The sequence below is a fragment of the Trichomycterus rosablanca genome, chromosome 3 (assembly GCF_030014385.1).
Source record: "Trichomycterus rosablanca isolate fTriRos1 chromosome 3, fTriRos1.hap1, whole genome shotgun sequence".
In the NCBI taxonomy this organism is placed as follows: domain Eukaryota; kingdom Metazoa; phylum Chordata; class Actinopteri; order Siluriformes; family Trichomycteridae; genus Trichomycterus; species Trichomycterus rosablanca.
Genome location: NC_085990.1, coordinates 31,521,123 through 31,542,017, shown reverse-complemented (window position 1 = coordinate 31,542,017; position 20,895 = coordinate 31,521,123). Strand labels below are relative to the sequence as shown.

Below are 20,895 nucleotides of genomic sequence, written 5' to 3'. Positions count from 1 at the left end.
TTTAAATGTATTGGAGTGTTTTTAAATTTGTTGGTGTTTATTTTAAATTGCTGGTGTTTTAAATTTGTTTTTAAATGTATTGGTGTGTTTTTACATTTGTTGGTGTTTATTTTAAATTGCTGGTGTTTTAAATTTGTTGGTGTTTATTTTAAATTGCTGGTGTTTTAAATTTGTTTTTACATTTATTGGTGTTTTTAAATTTATTGGTGTGTTTTTAAATTTGTTGGTGTTTATTTTAAATTGCTGGTGTTTTAAATTTGTTTTGAAATTTATTGGTGTGTTTTTAAATTTGTTGGTGTTTATTTTAAATTGCTGGTGTTTTAAATTTGTTTTTAAATTTATTGGTGTGTTTTTAAATTTGTTGGTGTTTATTTTAAATTGCTGGTGTTTTAAATTTGTTTTTAAATGTATTGGTGTGTTTTTAAATTTGTTGGTGTTTATTTTAAATTGCTGGTGTTTTAAATTTGTTTTGAAATTTATTGGTGTGTTTTTAAATTTGTTGGTGTTTATTTTAAATTGCTGGTGTTTTAAATTTGTTGGTGTTTATTTTAAATTGCTGGTGTTTTAAATTTGTTTTTACATTTATTGGTGTTTTTACATTTATTGGTGTGTTTTTAAAGTTGTTGGTGTTTATTTTAAATTGCTGGTGTTTTAAATTTGTTTTGAAATTTATTGGTGTGTTTTGAAATTTGTTGGTGTTTATTTTAAATTGCTGGTGTTTTAAATTTGTTTTTAAATTTATTGGTGTGTTTTTAAATTTGTTGGTGTTTATTTTAAATTGCTGGTGTTTTAAATTTGTTTTTAAATGTATTGGTGTGTTTTTAAATTTGTTGGTGTTTATTTTAAATTGCTGGTGTTTTAAATTTGTTTTGAAATTTATTGGTGTGTTTTTAAATTTGTTGGTGTTTATTTTAAATTGCTGGTGTTTTAAATTTGTTGGTGTTTATTTTAAATTGCTGGTGTTTTAAATTTGTTTTTACATTTATTGGTGTTTTTAAATTTATTGGTGTGTTTTTAAAGTTGTTGGTGTGTGTGTTTGAATTTGCTGCTGTGTTTTTAAACTTATTAGTATGTTTTAAAATTTGCTGGAGCTGTGCTCCTGTCAAGGTCACCCTTGACAATCACCCTTGTTTAATGAGAAGGTTCAAGACATAGAACTATAACAACCCATCCTATGGCTAAGTACAGTGGGCAGTGATAGCTTAGTGGTTAAGATACTGGACTAGTAATCAAAAGATTGCCAGTTCAAGCCCCACCACTGCCAAGTTGCCACTGTTGAGCCCCTGAGCAAGGCCCTTAACCCTGTGTGTACAACTGTGGGTGCAGTGCAGTTTTTAAACACTTCTGGTGTGAGTTTTTCATGTCATGGCTCTTGCTGGGTCAACCTAGTACAACCCTGAGTCAATGACAAGAGACTGAAATGCTCATTCAGCACACAAAAGTAGTCCAGGAAACAATGCCATACTGGGTTGGACATCACCCAGGATAAAAAAGTTTGCATTACCCACTGTGAGAGACAGGGTGGGCATCGAAATGTGTACTACTGGCTCATCAAGGTTTGCAACAGAGAGAAAAAACACAGTAAAACACAAGAGAGAGAAGATGCAGAGATGCACAAGCTAAACATCAGACTTTGTGTCAAGATCGTCCAGCAGAATGTTTAGGCTCTCAGTTTAATTGACAAGTTATCAATACTTGGTAGTGAATTATGATGGAAGGTAGAAAATGGATTCTATATATTTGGGAAGTAGAGTATCAAATACTCTACAAGTCAAATAGCACCATCACTAAGCTATGATTGACGAAAGCCTTGGTCTGGCCAGCAGCCACATATGGATGTGAAGCCTGGACACTGAAGCAAAAGGAGGAAAGACACATTCAGGCTTTTGAAAACAAGTGCATCAGAAAACTGCCGAAAATCTCATGGAGGAAGATGATGAGCTCTAAAAGGGAGCTACTTAACCACAGTAAGTTCATGTTACTTTGGGCATGTGATAAAGCAGCCACATGACAACATCAACATGACAATATGACATTGTGAAAGGACTCGGAAGATGAGAAAGACTGAGAATAATCTGGATTGACAACATCATGACATGGATTACATTATCAGGGGCCAGTCTGCTACAAGTGGCATGAGACAGAGAGCACTGGAGAAAGCTGACCCATCTGTGCAGCCAACCATCCCAAAGCAATGACAGCGTAGTGACATGGCATGACTGACAGAGGCGCAAGAATAAATATCTTCCTCAGATTAAAGGCCTGGACAAGGCGTCCTCTTTCAGACAAAATCTCTTTATCCATAGTCTCTCACATTGATTTCAACTTTGTGGCTTTCATCACATTTCACCCTCAAATTCCTCTCAGCCTACACAAAAACAAAGTCGCTACTCACTGCCCGTAGCTGTTCATGTAGAGAGATGTACAGAATCATGTACAGAAGGACAGTAAAACTAAGAAAAGATACATTAACAGTTGACAGTAACAGTTCAGTCAAAATTTTGTTTAGGACAACTGGTAAACACCTGGCTGTTTGTTGCGACCTGCATCATGATTATATTCTGACAAACATTTACTTACAATAATGTCATATCACAGCACTGTCTATTATTTAAATTTGTGCATGTCATGATCAGAGATATATTAAACGTTTGACAGATGGTAGTTACTCATAGTTCACATGTTGAGTGCAGCAGATATGATCAGGCTTCAATAAATCGTCATTTCCAGATGACTGGGTTGAAATATATCTAAAATAGGCCACTGTGATGAGTACCCACCAACAGTACAGTAGTATGAGGAGGGATACGCCACAAATCGCCATCAGGGTGTTGGGCAGTTGGAAGTATGGAATGGGGCAGTAATGGGAGTATGGAATTCAGCATGATTCCTTTCACTTCATATTCATCAACCGCTATATTCTGGTCAGTGTTGTGGCAGGTCCGGTTACACAGGGCTTTCGCACCCCACATCCAATCATGTATGTATAGATGCGTGGCGGGTTGATTTGAACCCAGATATCGGTGGCTGCGTCACCCGGATACCACCTCCTTGTTTCTACACACACTGTCCATTTTATCAGCTCCATTTACCATATAGAAGCACTTTATAGTTCCACAATTACTGACTGTAGTCCATCTGTTTCTCTATATACTTTTTTAGCCTGCTTTCACTTGGTTTGTCAATGGTCAGGACCCCTACAGAGCAGGTATTATTTAGGTGGTGGATGATTCTCAGCACTGCAGTGACACTGACATGGTGGTGGTGTGTTAGTGTGTGTTGTGCTGGTATGAGTGGATCAGGCACAGCAGTGCTGCTGGAGTTTTTAAATACCATGTCCACTCAATGTAATGTCAGAGACGATCGCTCATCTATTGCTGCTGTTTGCGTTGGTCATCTTTTAGACCTCATTGGTGGTCACAGAGTGCTGCCTGCTGCTGTTGGCTGGATATTTCTGGTTGGTGGACTATTCTCAGTCCAGCAGTGACAGTGAGGTGTTTAAAAACTCCATAAGCATTGCTGTGTCTGATCCACTCATACCAGCACAACACACTAACACACCACCACCATGTCAGTGTCACTGCAGTGCTGAGAATGATCCACCACCTAAATAATACCTGCTCTGTAGTGGTCCTGGGAGAGTCCTGACCATTGAAGAACAGCATTAAGGGGGCTAACATAGCATGCAGAGAAACAGATGGACTACATTCAGTAACTATAGAACTACAAAGTGCTTTTATATGGTAAGTGGAGCTGATAAAATGGACAGTGAGTGTAGAAACAAGGAGGTGGTTTTAATGTTATGGCTGATCAGTGTATATATAGAAGATTTTTTATGTGATGATGATCAGAGAGGGTGTAACACAGTAACATGAGTTTGCCTGGGAGGATTTTAACATGTTCTTATGTTCACATGTACAAATTGATCTTTTGTAAGTACTTCAGTTTACTAGTGTCCCAGATACATGCAGTATGTGGATTGGCTAGTCTAAGTCTCCCCTAAGTTTAATGACATTGATGTCTAAACCCAACTGCACCATGGAAACGTGAGTGGTTTGCTGGTTTGAACTGACTGAATCTCATACATAATCATGTACAAGACAGGTTTGTACGAGATTACTTATTTAACAGATGGCATGGTGGCACAGCAGGGAGTGTCGTTGCTACATATGTTTCTAGGTTCAAGCTTCACCTCCTGTATCTGGTTATTGAGACTTTGGTATGTTCTTTATGTTTTACTGTGAAAAAGTGAGGTGGAATAGCTATTTAAAATTTTCTCTTGGTATTAGTGAGTGAGCAAGTCAGTATATGTGTTGCTGGAATGGACGAGTGCCTTGTCCTTAGTGTTTTTCCACTATGTGCTCCAGAAAAGACTCAGACACATATGAATAAATTGATTAGATATAATGTCTTTCCACAGTCTTATCCCTGTCTCATCCCTTTCCTTGATTGTCTGTCTCCATCACATAATGCACACTTAGTCTGCAACACCAGCACGTTTATACAGTGGTAAAAATTCTCATATATTAACAGCTCTCACAATCAGTGCTGGCATGTCCACTTCTCTCAATCACCCTTTTGTTAACTCCTGCTTGTATCCTGCAATTTCTTTCATCCCTTCTCAACATCTGCCATCTTCTTTAACTGTCCTTTATATCAATGTAGTGGTAGCTCTGTTTGATAAGGACTGGCGCCACTCTGGGCATCACTGCTCTCCTCCAAAAGATCCTGCACCTGGTTTAGTGATCAGTTCCAAAGCATACATAGGGTCTGTGTGAAAACCTAGTGAGCGGCCTTGCTGCCTACTGCCTAAATAGGCAGCTGCCTTAGTGAGGGGATTATTTTTTTAAATTTATTATTTAGTTTATGGCATTATGCTTCCTCTCTACTGATGTTGACCTCCACCCTGGTTGAGGAGAGCCAAGACTGATACACGCCCCCTCCGACACATGTGCAGTAGCCAACTGCATCTTTTCACCTGCACGAGGCAGGTTCATATGTGGATCAGCCTTGTGTACGGAGAGACACACCCTAATCAACGCATTATCCCTCGTTTCTGTGCAGGCACCATCAATCAGCCAGCAGAGGTTGTAATTGCATCAGTTCTGAAGAATCCCCGTCTGCCTCCCACCCTGTATGAACCACAGCCAGTAGTCGTTCATGTAGGTGCCCAGCCTGCTGGATAGCAGAGCTGAGATTCAAAACGACGATAGTGAGAGGATTCTAATAAGACATCAAACTTTTATTGCAGGTTATTCAGATGCACTACTTTGACAGTGATTACGGAGACTACATAACAGCAGTTTTAGCTTACTAAGCTAACACAGTTAACCTCAGGCCATTCAAACCAAAGGGCTGAGGTGGCACAACATCCTAGCATGCCAGCTAACATTTCCCTCCGTGCACCGAAAAAAGTCAGTCACTGACTTTTTTTTATCCACCGTCACTGACCAGCCCGAATTTGCAAATAAATTACACTTGTAGACCTTTATACAAATTAAAATTAATAAGACTTTATTTACATTCAAAATAACTCAGTCCGCATTCGTCCGTCATATTGGTATTTTTTTGTGAGAAAAGTTGTGCCGCACTGAATACCTGCTCGCTCTCCCTTTTAGTTATGCTGTAATAATTAGGGCTGCCGGAGTCTAAAACTCTCTGTAAAACTGTTTTACTCAACTAGCATTGTACATTATTAACTACATTATTTGTTGTTTTACTCCAAAGGCATTCTGATGGAAACCTGTTTACCCGCCGAGGTTAAGGATTAAAGTCGAGACTGCCGTGACAACTATGCTGCTCCTGCCGGATGTGACGGGACCAAGTAATTGCACCAAGAATGACAAGAACTCACTACAGACTTTATTGAAGACTAGAGCGAATAACAACTCTATTATTATAGATTATTTATCTATTTATTACCAGTTATAACTTTTAGATCATTTAATTCTGTGTTTATATGCTTTGTGTAAATCGTGTATTTATTTAAAGTATCCTCCAGACCACCCAAGAAGGATGGGCCCTGCTGAGTCTGGTTCCTCTCAAGGTTTCTTCCTGTAATTTTCAGGGAGTTTTTCCTTGCCACAGTCGCCCTCGGCTTGCTCAACAGGGGTTTTTGTATCTGTTGGTCCTGGATTTTGTAAAGTTGCTTTGAGACAATGTCTATTGTAAAAAGCGCTATATAAATAAAGTTGACTTGACTTGACTTGACTGAATGCTGGGATTGCATTCACCACTAAGGAAGCATCGGGTGCTCCCTCGTCATTCAGTCAGACTATAGCTTCAGAATAAGGCACCTTAGTAGGCAGCATTTTAAGGTATCTAAGAATTTAGACAGCCTTCTTCTTGAGAGTGCATGTAGGATGATGTAACATGCCATCTATGTAGAAAGCTCACTAGGACACAGACTTCTATTTAAGGAATGGCACTTTACTGTTTTAGCACAGAATGCAACCATCCAATAAGTCTGCTGATGCCTGTTCTTAACCCCACCCATATTTAGAATGTATTAAAGAACTGACCACAAGTCAGGCCTTATTGCCCAGTATTAGTGCCCAAACTCACTAACACTTCATAAGAAATGAAAGGAGCCTGGAATTAATTATAATGTCAGGTTTTCCATACATGCTGGTCTCTATTTATTATATGGTATAATTCAAAATTCTACTAGCGTGAAAGTGTTTGCCCACAGGTTTCCTAGATCACCCCAAAACATGGATTTGGTTTAAAATAAAAAATCACAGACACATGCCACACTTGTCAGAGATGAATATTTTGTGCCTGGCTAAGGTTTCTCACAGACTACATTCCTCACACTAACACTCTTCCTTCACATACACACCCACACAGAGCAGATTTACACCCCATCACACACATTTACATTTCTAAAGCCTGGTTAGAGACTCCATCACATAAAGAATATTACAGCTGAAATGCTTTTTTTCCTTCAGCCCATGTTTTAACTACTTTATTAAAAAATAGCAACTGTTAAAAATTCCACCATAGTAAAATTATATATATAAATTAACAAATATGAAAAATATGTTAATTAAATCAATTATTGACAATACGACAAAACAGCATTTGAAGTAGGCCGTTCTTTTGCGCTACATTAAGTAATAAACATAAATCAATGTGTCACCTGGCACAAACACAGCAGTGGTTTTTTGTGGAAGGTGGTAAGGTGGTTTGGGAGTTTGCTATACCTAAACTTGTCAGACATGCACAGAAAGATAGCACTGTGGAAAAAATAGAAGAACAATGCAAAAATAAAAACTTGGCTAGCGATACAGAACTGTGAAAACAAAACCCTACATAACAGTGAGACTCATGGGATCAGCAGGTCCTGACACAACAGAAGGGAGGTTGCAGAAGGGAGCAGACAGTCAAACATCATAGCGTATGTGAAAACATGTGGAAGCAGATTGCCAAGAAGTCCCCTAAAATGGCCCGATACTGATAATTAAATATTATTACATGAAACTCTCCCCTAGAGCTGGGCGGTATGACAGTACATTCGGTATACCGGCTTTGATTCCTCGTACGGTATGGATTTTTTATATACCGCCATACCGTAGCACAGTTAATACAACAGCTGTAAGCTTCAATAAAATGCAAATCATATAATATCGTTAGGGCTGGGCGGTATATCGCAAATATCAATATATTCGATATTACTTTTTACACAATGTTAAAAATGACCATATTTGATATATCGAGTATGCGTAGAATACACATGTTAAATGAGAGCATTTGAAACAGAGCACAAAAGTGCTGCGTGGAACGCTTTCCTTAGTGTATGAGCGAATGGGTGCGTGCAGAATCACTGAGTCAACGAGTCAGAAACTATTCTTTTCAGATGAATTATTCATTGGAATCGAATCAGGTAGCTGTGCTCTTATCTATGGTAAAGATTCATTCGTTTTGCTCACTCTGTTTCATTATGATGTTGTGCGTAAACAATTTAATGAATTGGTTCATTTATTAAAGAGATTCAGCTAAATAAACTAATCCGAGCTTCCGAATTCAGATTTTGGGCGGAATTTCAACCTCTCTCTTCATTGGTTGTTGTTTAAGTGACAGCATAGTGACCAAATGACCAGCTTCAGCTTTTTACCGTGAAAGCCGAGAGAATATATTATCTAAAACGGTTTCCATTAGTTATGTGGACAAACACAGTTAGAAATGGATTTATTTATTCTGGAAATATTCTGGAAGCATACAAGATGGCCTCCAAGAAATAAAAAAGTGGATTATATACCTAATGAAACAACACACGGATATAGAGAAGCTCAGGTAAGCAGCAGTTATGATTTTATGCTGCTGTGTGGTTGATCCGGGTCGTGGTGCTGCTGTTTACCGTGTGCTTTCATTTTGCAATGATAGCAAAGCGTTATCAAATATTAAACGTTTTCGGGATTTTTTTTTATGCTCATTTATTCAAAGTAAATTGGACAGCATAAATGTGAGTGTGAGATTCTGCTGGTTGTTTAATATAAATATTGTCAATATGAATACAAATACAGCCTTATAATAGTACAAAATATAAACACTGTAATTCTGTCAGAATGTTTTAGAACTACAGTAAGTCCTTGGGTTATGGCGGACTCAACATACGGTGTTTCGTGGTTACGTCGCCATCTCCTATAAATGTATTAAGAAAGTCTTGTTTCGTCATTCCGATGTACGCCGTTTGAGACATAAAAACGTTGAGACATAAAAAAGTTTGCACGGAAACTAGTTGGCAAGTGGAGCGGACGAATACGTTATTTTTACTGTTTCACTTCATTACTGTACTGTGTATGTGCTCCATGTGGGTGACGTAGATGCCTATGTAGGTGGGTTCCAACTTACGGCGAAAATCGCATTACGTCGCAACCGTAGGAACGGATCTCCGACGTAAGTCGAGGACGTCCTGTACAGTATTTTGTGTTTGTAAGATATATACAATATAATGTAAAATACGAGCAGTGGTCTGCCATTGTACTTTAAGTTTGCATTATATCGTATCGTATATCGCCACTTCTCAAAAGCATATCGAGATATGACTTTTTTAGTCATATCGCACAGCCCTAAATATCGTTTGCCAATTTGTGGGGCCAAGCAAAGCTTATAGTACTCAAAACCTTCACTATATACATGGTGAAATGAAAATGTTTTATATTCTATGTACTTATGGCAGTAAAATCAGCCACAGACATATAAAAAGTCCCCATAATACAAAAAATAAAACATACCGCGATACACCGTAAGAACGTCAGAATAGTAAAGTACTGTGATAAAAATTTTTGGTCATACCGCCCAGCTGTACTCTCTCCTAAACAATTCTTTCAAACACACATACGTTTTGACACACAAACTCTGCACTGGATAGCAAGAACAGACACTGCAATAGGCTGTCGTTAATCTCATGCAAGTGGACCCTATTAATACCCACTTGTGTTTGCAGGGCGGTCCTCACTGCCTCTTGACCGCAGATCAAACATTCGTACACGGAGCAGGCCGGCTAAGGATTCCTAAATCTCCCCAATGCAGATTTCTATCTGAACATCATGCCAGTGTAAATATTCTCTCTCTTACACAAACAGATTTGCGGAGGTGCCTTGGGGATTCGACTGGGCGATGCTATCTCCCTCTGGTGACCTCTATTCTCAATTACACACAGATTACCCAGCAGCCCCGGCCTGGGCTTGTCAGCCTTTATAAATCTACAGGCGACACAATTACGCTCACTTCAGCTTGCTAATACCATCAAGCACTGCCCGCTTCCTCAGTAAGAAGAGCCTGCCGGCACTTAATACACACTCCAACAGAAAGTGAGGGAGAAAGAGTGTGAGGGAGAAAGAGTGTGAGAGTGAGTGAGTGAGTGAGTGAGTGAGTGAGTGAGTGAGAGAGAGAGAGAGAGAGAGAGAGAGAGAGAGAGAGAGAGAGAGAGAGAAGAAAACCAATTAGTTATCTAAGCAGTGATGATGACATTAAATCACCTCTCGGTAAAAAAAAATGCAGCATCTCGCTGCCAACTAATTGTGACAGTTTAGCAATAAACAGGTATTGGCATGTTGAGCATGTTGCAGGGGAAATATTACGTTGTCAACGCTGATGTCCATGTAATGATGCCCATTCGCAACATTCTACGCCCTATCTTTACAGACGCAAACTGTCTGAACCTATATGCGTAAAAGCCAGTCTAGAATTAACCTGTTGACCGTGCAATCGTGTGTCCTTTCTGCCTCCGCTTAGCTCGAGCAGACACACTGAGTCAAGGAACTGAGTCAGTCACAGCTTGAGATCTGGAGCATGATGCAGAAGATGCAGTCATCTTTATCTCTCGGCTCGGTGCCCAGGTACCGGCACTATACGTGTGAACTGACAGAAGAAGGCTGAGAAGATTAAACCATTATGCGAAATGCTCACTACACTCACTAAAGTGAGCGGATTTAAATAATATTTGTTAGAATAGAATAGAATAGAATGCCTTTATTTGTCATATATACATATACAGGTGTACAGTACAATAATTTTTTTCTCATATCCCAGCTTGTTTGGAAGCTGGGGTCAGAGCGCAGGGTCAGCCTTGTGCAGCACCCGTGGCGCCGAGAGAGTTAAGGGCTTTGCTTGAGGGCTCAACAGTGGCTGCATGGCAGAGCTGGGATTTGAACTCTTAACCTTTCTAGTGATAGCCCAACGCTCTACCCACTAGGCTATAACTGTCCCATACCATTGTATTTAATAAAGCGGGACAGTAAAGTTGGGCTATTAGCTGTTTAAAGCTGATGAGAAAAGTGAAGAAAATTGACCTCAGGACAAACTGTTTGCGTGTGATGTTTATTTATTAGGATTTTAACGTCATCTTTTACACACTTTGGTTACATTCATGATAGAAACGGATACACAAGATTCATTAGTTCACAGGTTTTAATGTCAAACAGTCATGGACAATTTTATATCTCCAATTCACCTCACGTGCATGTCTTTGGACTGTGGGAGGAAACCGGAGCTCCCGGAGGAAACTCACACAGACACGGGGAGAACATGCAAACTCCACACAGAAAGGACCCGGACCGCCCCTCCTGGGGATCGAACACAGGACCTTCTTACTGTAAGGCAACAGTGCTACTCATCAAGCCACCGTGCCGCCCGTGTGATGTTTATGATTATTCTGAAACACCTGGTACATTGATGATGAGTCATTGGTTGATTTCACCTAGCATTTTTCCTCATTGACAGCTTCGAGAATAAAAAATGTTGTTTTGTTTGTTTTTAAAAAGAACATTACACTGTCATCAAAAAGGGGAACAAAAAAAGGAAGTAAATATCAGTCAAACCATAACTCTTACACCCTTTGACCCCACCTTCCCTTGTCTAAAGATAAATAAATAAATGCAAACAGCCTAACTTACTATGTTTTCCCAAAAAATTTCTGCAAAAGTTAGAAACAAAAATTAGGATGATAGTTCAAGAAATGCAACAAGCAAACAGCACAGAGAAGTTATCACCTAAACAAAATTGCTAATTTCTTAAACCAAGTGCAAACCCTTTTACAAATAATCATATCATCACACAAGCTCTGTGTGCACATCAGAGGAATGTGGAGACAACTGGCTGGGTTTAAAATGCATTACAGTCACACCCGCCTACCACACCAAAAAATTCATAATAAGCCTTCATATCATGATGGCTCAAACACAGCCAAGCAGTTATTAGCAACATACACATTAGCATCAGAAATAATAACAGGTAATTCTGTATAATGGTCGTTTTCCCCGGCCAGAATAAAATCAGCTGTCACAGCCCAACCATTTACAGGGAGGATATGATGGGTCAATTTCACTATCATTTGAAGTTGATCTCTCACTGAGACTATTGCTTGGCCCTGTGTAAATTTATAACTGGACCACCATTCATCCACGTTCTTTCTAGCAACAGCAAACTAGTTACTTCAATTAAGCCCTTTACATTCCAAAATAAATTGAATAGGCAGGTATAAAGGATTTATTTGCTTAGATTTGTATTTGTTTAAATGTTGGTTGTCAAATTATGAGTAAATAAATATAAAGTGTTACCTTGTAACTCGACATCCCCTAAACTCGAAATTTTGAAAACTCGACATCCTTCGTCAAGAAATTGCACCTTAAACTCGCCGTTTCCCTTAAACTTGACATCTGCACGACTGCTGTTTTGTTCAGCGCTTGGCTTGAGCGGTGCAGTAAAACGTCATCAAAGTGCGAATATGAGACGAATTTGCATTTGTGTGAAATAACCATCAAATTCACCCTGTAAGTTCCACATGGATCTGTGTTTAGCTGGATTTTTAGCTGGAAATGGTGAGAATCAGCTTTTCAGAGAGAGTCTAAAACGCTTATCATTGAAAAAGCTTAACGTGACTTAATGTATTAAAAGAATGACATAGAAACAATAAACCTCTCTTAATTATTACTAATTAATAATTTCTCTCCACTAATGAAATTAGTATAAATACTCCTAAATGCATATAACAACATTTTAGTTAAATCTGATGATTTAAACAGTTTTAATATTTCACACGAAGCTGCAACTGCTGAGTGTGACAACATGCAAGGAACAGCGTCTTTGAGTGCAGTTTTGCCTCCTCAATAACACTCCATTATTCACAAGCGCCTGTCTGACAATCTGTGAGCTGTGACCCATTATACACACTCGCACCGCCTCCTCTCCTGCAAAAATTCCACTTTCTCTCTCTTCATGACTTGCTTTCCAACTCTCTCTCTCTCGCTCACCCTGCTTGTTGTGGCTAGGTGACAAGAGTTGAAGTTACCCCAATTGTCCAGAAATTCTCAGTGAAAGATGCCCCTGAGAGTTCAGACAGAGAGAGCAGATTTAAACAAGTCTGACTCCTTCAGCTCAGTGCTGATTGGGAGAAGCATTCACATCTACACAGCCATGAATCTTCATGCTGAAGGACATCTAACCACGTTCACTGCCCTGCTCCATCATCTTCTCTCTCTGGGTGTCGTCTAAGCTCCATTTCCTGGCTATCTTTGCTGTCCTCTCTACCTCCTTTGACGCTTCGCTTACTCGTTGTAGCTTGAATTTTTCTGGGCCCAACATTAAATCTATACTACACAGATACAGATACAATATGAAGTCATATTAACATTCAACAAAGAACACCGCCAAACTTGTAATTCTGGAATAATCCATCATATCAGCATGTGTATAATCAAACTTACAACTAAAAACTGAATGCAGCAAGTTCTCTGAGAAAGAACCTTGAAGCTCATTAATCAAAATGTACACTGCTCACAAAAATAAGGGAACACTTAATCATCACAGTATAACACAAAGTCAGTTAAACTTCAGGGATATCTGCTCAGTTAGGAAGCATATGCGATTGTGAATCACGTTCACCTGCTTTGTGCAAACCCTTTCAGGTTGCACAGGTAGTCCAGCACCTCCAGGATGGCACATCCATAAGGGCTGTCCCTTAATTTTTTTGAGCAGTTTATTTATGAATATAGACCAAACACAGAAAGTGAATGATTTTACACATGATTTTAAAGCAATTTACACTTGGGCTCTCAAGTGGGGCAGCAATCTAACAAGCTATCAGACCACTATGCAATGCTCAAACTACCGAGTCTCAACAGGCTGTAAATCTCAACTGGCTGTGTTTGAGGGAGGAAGGGGTCGCATGTCGCCTCTTCCTGCTGCCTCTGTGATGTGCAATCTTTGAGGCTGGGGGTTCACATGGAGCATAATGTGGCTCTCAGTATGCTATAAAGCTCTGTGTGGAAACCGAACACTGGCAGGTGGTAAGAAGTGACCCAAGTCGAAGAGAGCGTGTGGTGATACGCCTCTCTTGATTAGATTGAGGGTTGTGCAAGCAGCAGTGGATTCACAATCAAGAATTGAAACACGCCGCTCAGGTGGTGCAGCGGCAAAATATGCTAGCACACCAGAGCTGGGTTTCCAAATACATCGTATTGAAACTCAGCTCTGCCACCCGGCTTGGTGGGGCGGCTGCATGAACAACGATTGGCTGTTGTTCATAGGGTTAGGGGCAAGCCGGATCACGGGTCCTCATAACTGGTGCATATACGACCTCTGCTGGCTGATTGATGGTGCATGCACAGGGCTGAGGAATAATGCTGATCAGGGTGTGGCTCTCCGTGCACAGTGCTAATCGGTATATATGAACTCGACTCGTGCGGGTGAAAAATGCAGTCTGTACTGAGCGCGTGTCGGAGGGGGCATGTCATTTGAGAAGCATCCTCAGTCAGCGGTGGAGGGTTGAATCAGTAGAGGATGCAATCAGGGTAATTGGACACGACTAGATTAGGGGGAAAAAATGGGGGGGAAAAGGTTGGGAAAATAGAAAAATAAATAAATAAATTGAAACACGACCCCTATAAAGTAACTGCCCCAGAATGCACTGCTTTGTTCGGGCCAATTTTAGTGTTTTGGGAAGGTATAAGTACCCAGAATTATCTTTAAGTTCTGGCTCTGAACTAACATTCTGATTCATCCCAAAGTTGTTTAATGAGGTTGAGGAGGGGCAACACATTATTATAGAGCTTGCTTTTTGAGCACAGGGAAGGTGTTATGCTAGAAAGTTAAAGTCTTTTGCAAATAAAACCCCAATGAATAATATATGTCATATACTGTATATTAAGTTTATAAAAGGAACTGGTATAATTTCTCTCGCGCAGGCAGTCAGCCAAACGCAAACACAGGCACACATCTCACAAAAAGACAGACTGTGATCAACAGACCCACTTTTCCCTGTCACACACACAGATCTCCAACGAGAAAGCGTACATCAAAGTGAGCCTGAAACAGCCTTACATAAATCCCGCCAAAGCACGCTTGGATTTTATAAAAGCCGTTTTACTGGGGGAGGTCTTTCATTTCTCGGACCAGCACATCCGTCTTAACAGCAGACGCTGAATCACTGATTGCAGACACGTGTCTCGTGATCAAAACTTACACCTGTAAATCTAAAACTAAATACAGACAGATGTCAGCCAGCCCTCCGAGACAGCAAATTATCGTTTTCCTTCAGCGAGGCGTGTCGAGTTCATTCCATCAACTCACTGCTTGCACACACCTGCCAGCCTGACTGACAGCTCTGTCCACTTTCCTAATTATGCCCAATTACATCAGACAGTATTACACTGCCATCAACACGGATTATAGGGCCCATCAGGAAGGAATTGGAAACCATGTCAAACATACATTTTAACGTAGTAGTAAGGAGAAATAGAAAGAAACATTAAAGCAGATTCCTGACGTATTGGAATGGGTTTTCCTATATCGTGATATACAACCTATGAGAGGCTGTACTCAAACTTAGGTTCAATACTGATAGCTACAATGTCACAAGGTGAGTATCACAGAAGAAATGTATGAGAGTGTCCTGCACTGACATTTCTAAACCTTATGATCGCCTGTCATCTAATGATAAGAGAAATTCTCTCCCAACAGTTTGACATTTAGAACTTTTTAAAACTAAGGAAATTTGTAGTTGTGGTAGTTAGTAACACATACAGACGGGGGCCAAAAGTTTGAGACCACTAATGATAATGCTTCTATTTTGAATTTTTTATATGTTCAAAATACAAACCCTGTGTACAATGCAATAAAACAGGAATCTGTGATTTTTTCATTTTGTTAAACCTTTTTTTAAACTCACAATGTGCACAAAAGTGCAAAAATTCCCAATGTTTTCACAAAACAACTTCATTGTATTTTGTATATAAACAAGTTTAGAATTTGTTGCCTGCAACACACTCAAAAAACTTGGGACAGCCGCCCAGGTGGCGCAGCGAGATATTCCGCTAGCACACCAGTGCCGAGAATCTGAACTCCTGCAGGGAGGGATGACTGGAGTATGTGGGGGTGGTCTTTAAATGCTGTCAGCAGTGGAAGACAAGTTGACTACACTAAATTGTATATTGTATATATATAAAGTTGGGACTATTAGTTACAGTGTTTATTGTTTGGGAATTTATGATACTAACTGTTGCAGGTTTGCAAAGGGAGTTTTTTCAGTTTGTTCTTAATATAAGACTTGGGGGTGGCACGGTGGCTAAGTGGGTAGCACTGTCGCCTCACAGCAAGAAGGTCCTGGGTTCAATCCCCAGGTGGGGTGGTCAGGGTCCTTTCTGTGTGGAGTTTGCATGTTCTCCTTGTGTCTGCGTGGGTTTCCTCCGGGTGCTCCGGTTTCCTTCCACAGTCCAAAGACATGCAAGTGAGGTTAATTGGAGATACTAAATTGTCCATGACTGTGTTCGATATAAACTTGTGAACTGATGAATCTTGTGTAACGAGTAACTACCGTTCCTGTCATGAATGTAACCAAAGTGTAAAACATGACGTTAAAATCCTAACAAACAAACAAACAAACAAACAATATAAGACTTGGCCACCAGTTCTGATTCTCCATGATTCTGATTCTTCATGATGCGCCATAAATTTTCAGTAGAAGACAGACTAGAGTTTCAATTCACATTGAAATATAATCAGCTTAGCAATTTGAGTGAATATTTGAAAATTTTACAGAATTTATAAAATGGTTGTATTAATAAAAGGTAGACAAATGCTACTAATGTACGAGGGATCTTCAAAAAGTTTCTGCACTTTTATATTTTTGTTGGAAACGGTGAGGGAGGGAGGAGTAGTAATTGGTCGTGTCTATGAGACAGAGAGAGCTTATAGTCCAGATTTAGCGCCATCTGAATTCTAACTTTGTGGACCTCTCAAAGAAGCTTTAAGGGAAAGAAGATTTTTATGTGATGATGATGTGAAAGCAGCGGTGCATCAGTGGCTACACGCTCAACCAAAACTATTTTTTGCTGATGGTATTAAAAAGTTGGTACAACGCTAGCAAAAATGCATAAGAAGGTGACTATGTAGAAATGTGATGAAATTTGTTTTTGAAATAAATAGGGTTAAAACAGTGTGACAACTTTTTGAAGAACTCTCGTATAAAAAAAGCACATGATAAGCAGATCAAATCCACCTACTCAACGATGTTTGAACATGTGCTTTACCAGAGAGGGGTTTCAGTCTTTTGGACCTCACTGTATATATAAACCTACTTTTTAAAGCATTCCCGTCCAAATCCAATGGTTACCAAGCTTTTAAGTCTTAGATGACCCCGTTATTACTTCCCTGGTTATAAGTCACAAAGCTTTATAATGCTATTTATACTTTTCATTCATACATTTATTCTTGCCAGCTGCTTCATACTGATTCAATGTGTCCGCTCTGTTTTTAGCATCATTGATCTGAAAAAAAAAATCAGAACTTTTTTTCTCTGACACAGTGGAAGTGCTGGTTTTAGAGCTCTTGGCCAAAATGGTTTTGTTTCTAGCAGCAAAATGCAGCTGATCTGGAGGCTAGAAGCAGAGATGTCAGGTACAGTGGTGAGGACATACTGATTTTAATAACCTAAGCAGATCAATTCATTTTCATGGCCATTAAAAGTGGGCTGGGTACAATTTAGCAGTTTCAAGGTAAAATAAGAATAAACTGGAACAATGGAACAATTTTTGACGCCACAAGAGTGAGTGTTTTACACCAGGGGCATTTGAGTTGTGTCTGTAATGTGATTAACAGGGGGATGTGAACAAGAAGAAATCTAGACTGGACCATGTGAACACACCTCCTGATTACAGAGTTCAGGTGTTAAGCCACACCCATTACAAACATGTGTATAAAATTAATTACATTCCAGCTTGTTCCAGCATAATTTTGCACCTGTGCACATAAATCCATGAAGACATAGTTTGGCAAACAGTTTGGCAAGTTTGGCGGATCACTGTTGGCCTTAACAGAGCCCTGAACCCAACTGAACACCGTTACAATGAATTTAAATGTCAGTTGCACAGCAGGTCTTCCTAAAATGTCACAGGCTCTGACACCAGTACTGGCAACTTATTGGTGGATAATGGGGAATAATGATAAGGTATTACTAATGTCTGTGACAAATGTAAAAATCCAGCAAGTTCTGTCAAACCATCAGTCTTTTTTTCAGGTAGGTTCTGGCTCGACACACAGACTCTCCTACGCTTATAGCCAATCTCAGCTTATTTTAGAAGTGCAGAACCCTGTTCAGAGCTAATAAAACTTTAGATTGCTGGAATGCAAATGTGCATTCCAAATCTGCAAATCTGCATTCCTGTTTAAAGCATAACAAATAATAACAATAAAATGCAATTTTTAAATTTGAAGAGCTTTAGGTTCTAGGAACTCTTGGTCCCTGTCCTCCAGTACATGCCACGATTACAAGTTATCCCAGTTCCAAAAGTTTTAATGCTTGTAATAATGCTACTTATTTTAGTGCCAAAAAGTTCAATTTTAGTGGTCGGTGCTAGATTTGCCAGCTCGGGAGCAACTCGGTGTTCGCTCAGCGATCGAAACTCGGCTCTCAATCGCTATGTGTGAACTACCCAACAACTCGATCCAAGCGGCTCGCTGACCGAAGTGAGATATCTAGCTTGTCAAATATCTGGATCTGAGTCGCCCAACTTGCAATGAGTGCTATGTCGAACAGCCAATAAGAACGCAAGATATGGTGTTAGGGGAAACGCAGGGGAGGAGTTGTAAAAAGGTGGGACAGGGGCATAATATAGTTTATATCAAAATACATCGGCACACACACAAGTTTTACAGTATTTCTGATATTATTGTTCTCTACAAAACATAACACCAACATTGCATTGCAAAAAATATTTATTAACCTCCAGCTATAGAGCAATCCATGCTGTTCGCGTAGCCCAATTCACTCAGATTCATTTATTTTTTCTTATTAATCACCCACCAAGCTCTTTAGCGTTCTTTAGTGTTTCCTTCCATCCTATCCTACTTTTTACCCTAAAATTACTTCTTTAATCTTATGCAGTACAGATTTGTAGATAGGTCATACCCTCAACCTAGTTATTCCACACACATTGCAATTAATTTTTGTTGTTTTTATAATACCAAGATGTACCAATTAAAAACAATATAAGTACAATTGTTGTTATGTACAGTGTATCACAAAAGTGAGTACACCCCTCACATTTCTGCAAATATTGTATTATATCTTTTCATGGGACAACACTATAGACATGAAACTTGGATATAACTTAGAGTAGTCAGTGTACAGCTTGTATAGCAGTGTAGATTTACTGTCTTCTGAAAATAACTCAACACACAGCCATTAATGTCTAAATAGCTGGCAACATAAGTGAGTACACCCCACAGTGAACATGTCCAAATTGTGCCCAAATGTGTCGTTGTCCCTCCCTGGTGTCATGTGTCAAGGTCCCAGGTGTAAATGGGGAGCAGGGCTGTTAAATTTGGTGTTTTGGGTACAATTCTCTCATACTGGCCACTGGATATTCAACACGGCACCTCATGGCAAAGAACTTTCTGAGGATGTGAGAAACAGAATTGTTGCTCTCCACAAAGATGGCCTGGGCTATAAGAAGATTGCTAACACCCTAAAACTGAGCTACAGCATGGTGGCCAAGGTCATACAGCGGTTTTCCAGGACAGGTTCCACTCGGAACAGGCTTCGCCAGGGTCGACCAAAGAAGTTGAGTCCACGTGTTCGGCGTCATATCCAGAGGTTGGCTTTAAAAAATAGACACATGAGTGCTGCCAGCATTGCTGCAGAGGTTGAAGACGTGGGAGGTCAGCCTGTCAGTGCTCAGACCATACGCCGCACACTGCATCAACTCGGTCTGCATGGTCGTCATCCCAGAAGGAAGCTGACGCACAAGAAAGCCAGCAAACAGTTTGCTGAAGACAAGCAGTCCAAGAACATGGATTACTGGAATGCCCTGTGGTCTGACGAGACCAAGATAAACTTGTTTGGCTCAGATGGTGTCCAGCATGTGTGGCGGCGCCCTGGTGAGAAGTACCAAGACAAATGTATCTTGCCTACAGTCAAGCATGGTGGTGGTAGCATCATGGTCTTGGGCTGCATGAGTGTTGCAGGCACTGGGGAGCTGCAGTTCATTGAGGGAAACATGAATTCCAACATGTACTGTGACATTCTGAAACAGAGCATGATCCCCTCCCTTCGAAAACTGGGCCTCATGGCAGTTTTCCAACAGGATAACGACCCCAAACACAACCTCCAAGATGACAACTGCCTTGCTGAGGAAGCTGAAGGTAAAGGTGATGGACTAAACCCAATTGAGCACCTGTGGCACATCCTCAAGTGGAAGGTGGAGGAGTTCAAGGTGTCTAACATCCACCAGCTCCGTGATGTCATCATGGAGGAGTGGAAGAGGATTCCAGTAGCAACCTGTGCAGCTCTGGTGAATTCCATGCCCAAGAGGGTTAAGGCAGTGCTGGATAATAATGGTGGTCACACAAAATATTGACACTTTGGGCACAATTTGGACATGTTCACTGTGGGGTGTACTCACTTATGTTGCCAGCTATTTAGACATTAATGGCTGTGTGTTGAGTTATTTTCAGAAGACAGTAAATCTACACTGCTATACAAGTTGTACACTGACTACTCTAAGTTATATCCAAGTTTTATTTCTATAGTGTTGTCCCATGAAAAGATATAATAAAATATTTGCAGAAATGTGAGGGGTGTACTCACTTTTGTGATACACTGTATGTACTTACTGCTGAGTCTAAGGCAACCTACAGGGATTTTATACTGTCTAATCTCATCTCACGGCTTCCTCCTGATATACTGGAGTCGAGAACTTTAATGCCAGACTTATTGAGTCTATCAATACTACTGGCTCACTATAAACCAGCACTGTCTCAGGCTAAATCGAAGTCCCCTGGAGGCACGCTACTGCTATTTTAAAAACACGAAAAAGACTGCAAACCAGCAAAAAGACAACACAGACATAATGAGCCGATGGTTCCCCATGAAAAATGTTTGGAGGTACTAACTAG

General features: G+C 40.0%; 1 protein-coding gene across 1 annotated transcript in view; it reads right to left on the bottom strand.

Annotated features, from left to right (window-relative positions):
• Positions 1-20,895, bottom strand: part of fars2 (phenylalanyl-tRNA synthetase 2, mitochondrial) — a 222,896-nt gene that overhangs the window by 63,252 nt on the left and 138,749 nt on the right. The gene's annotated exons all lie outside the window — the stretch shown is intronic.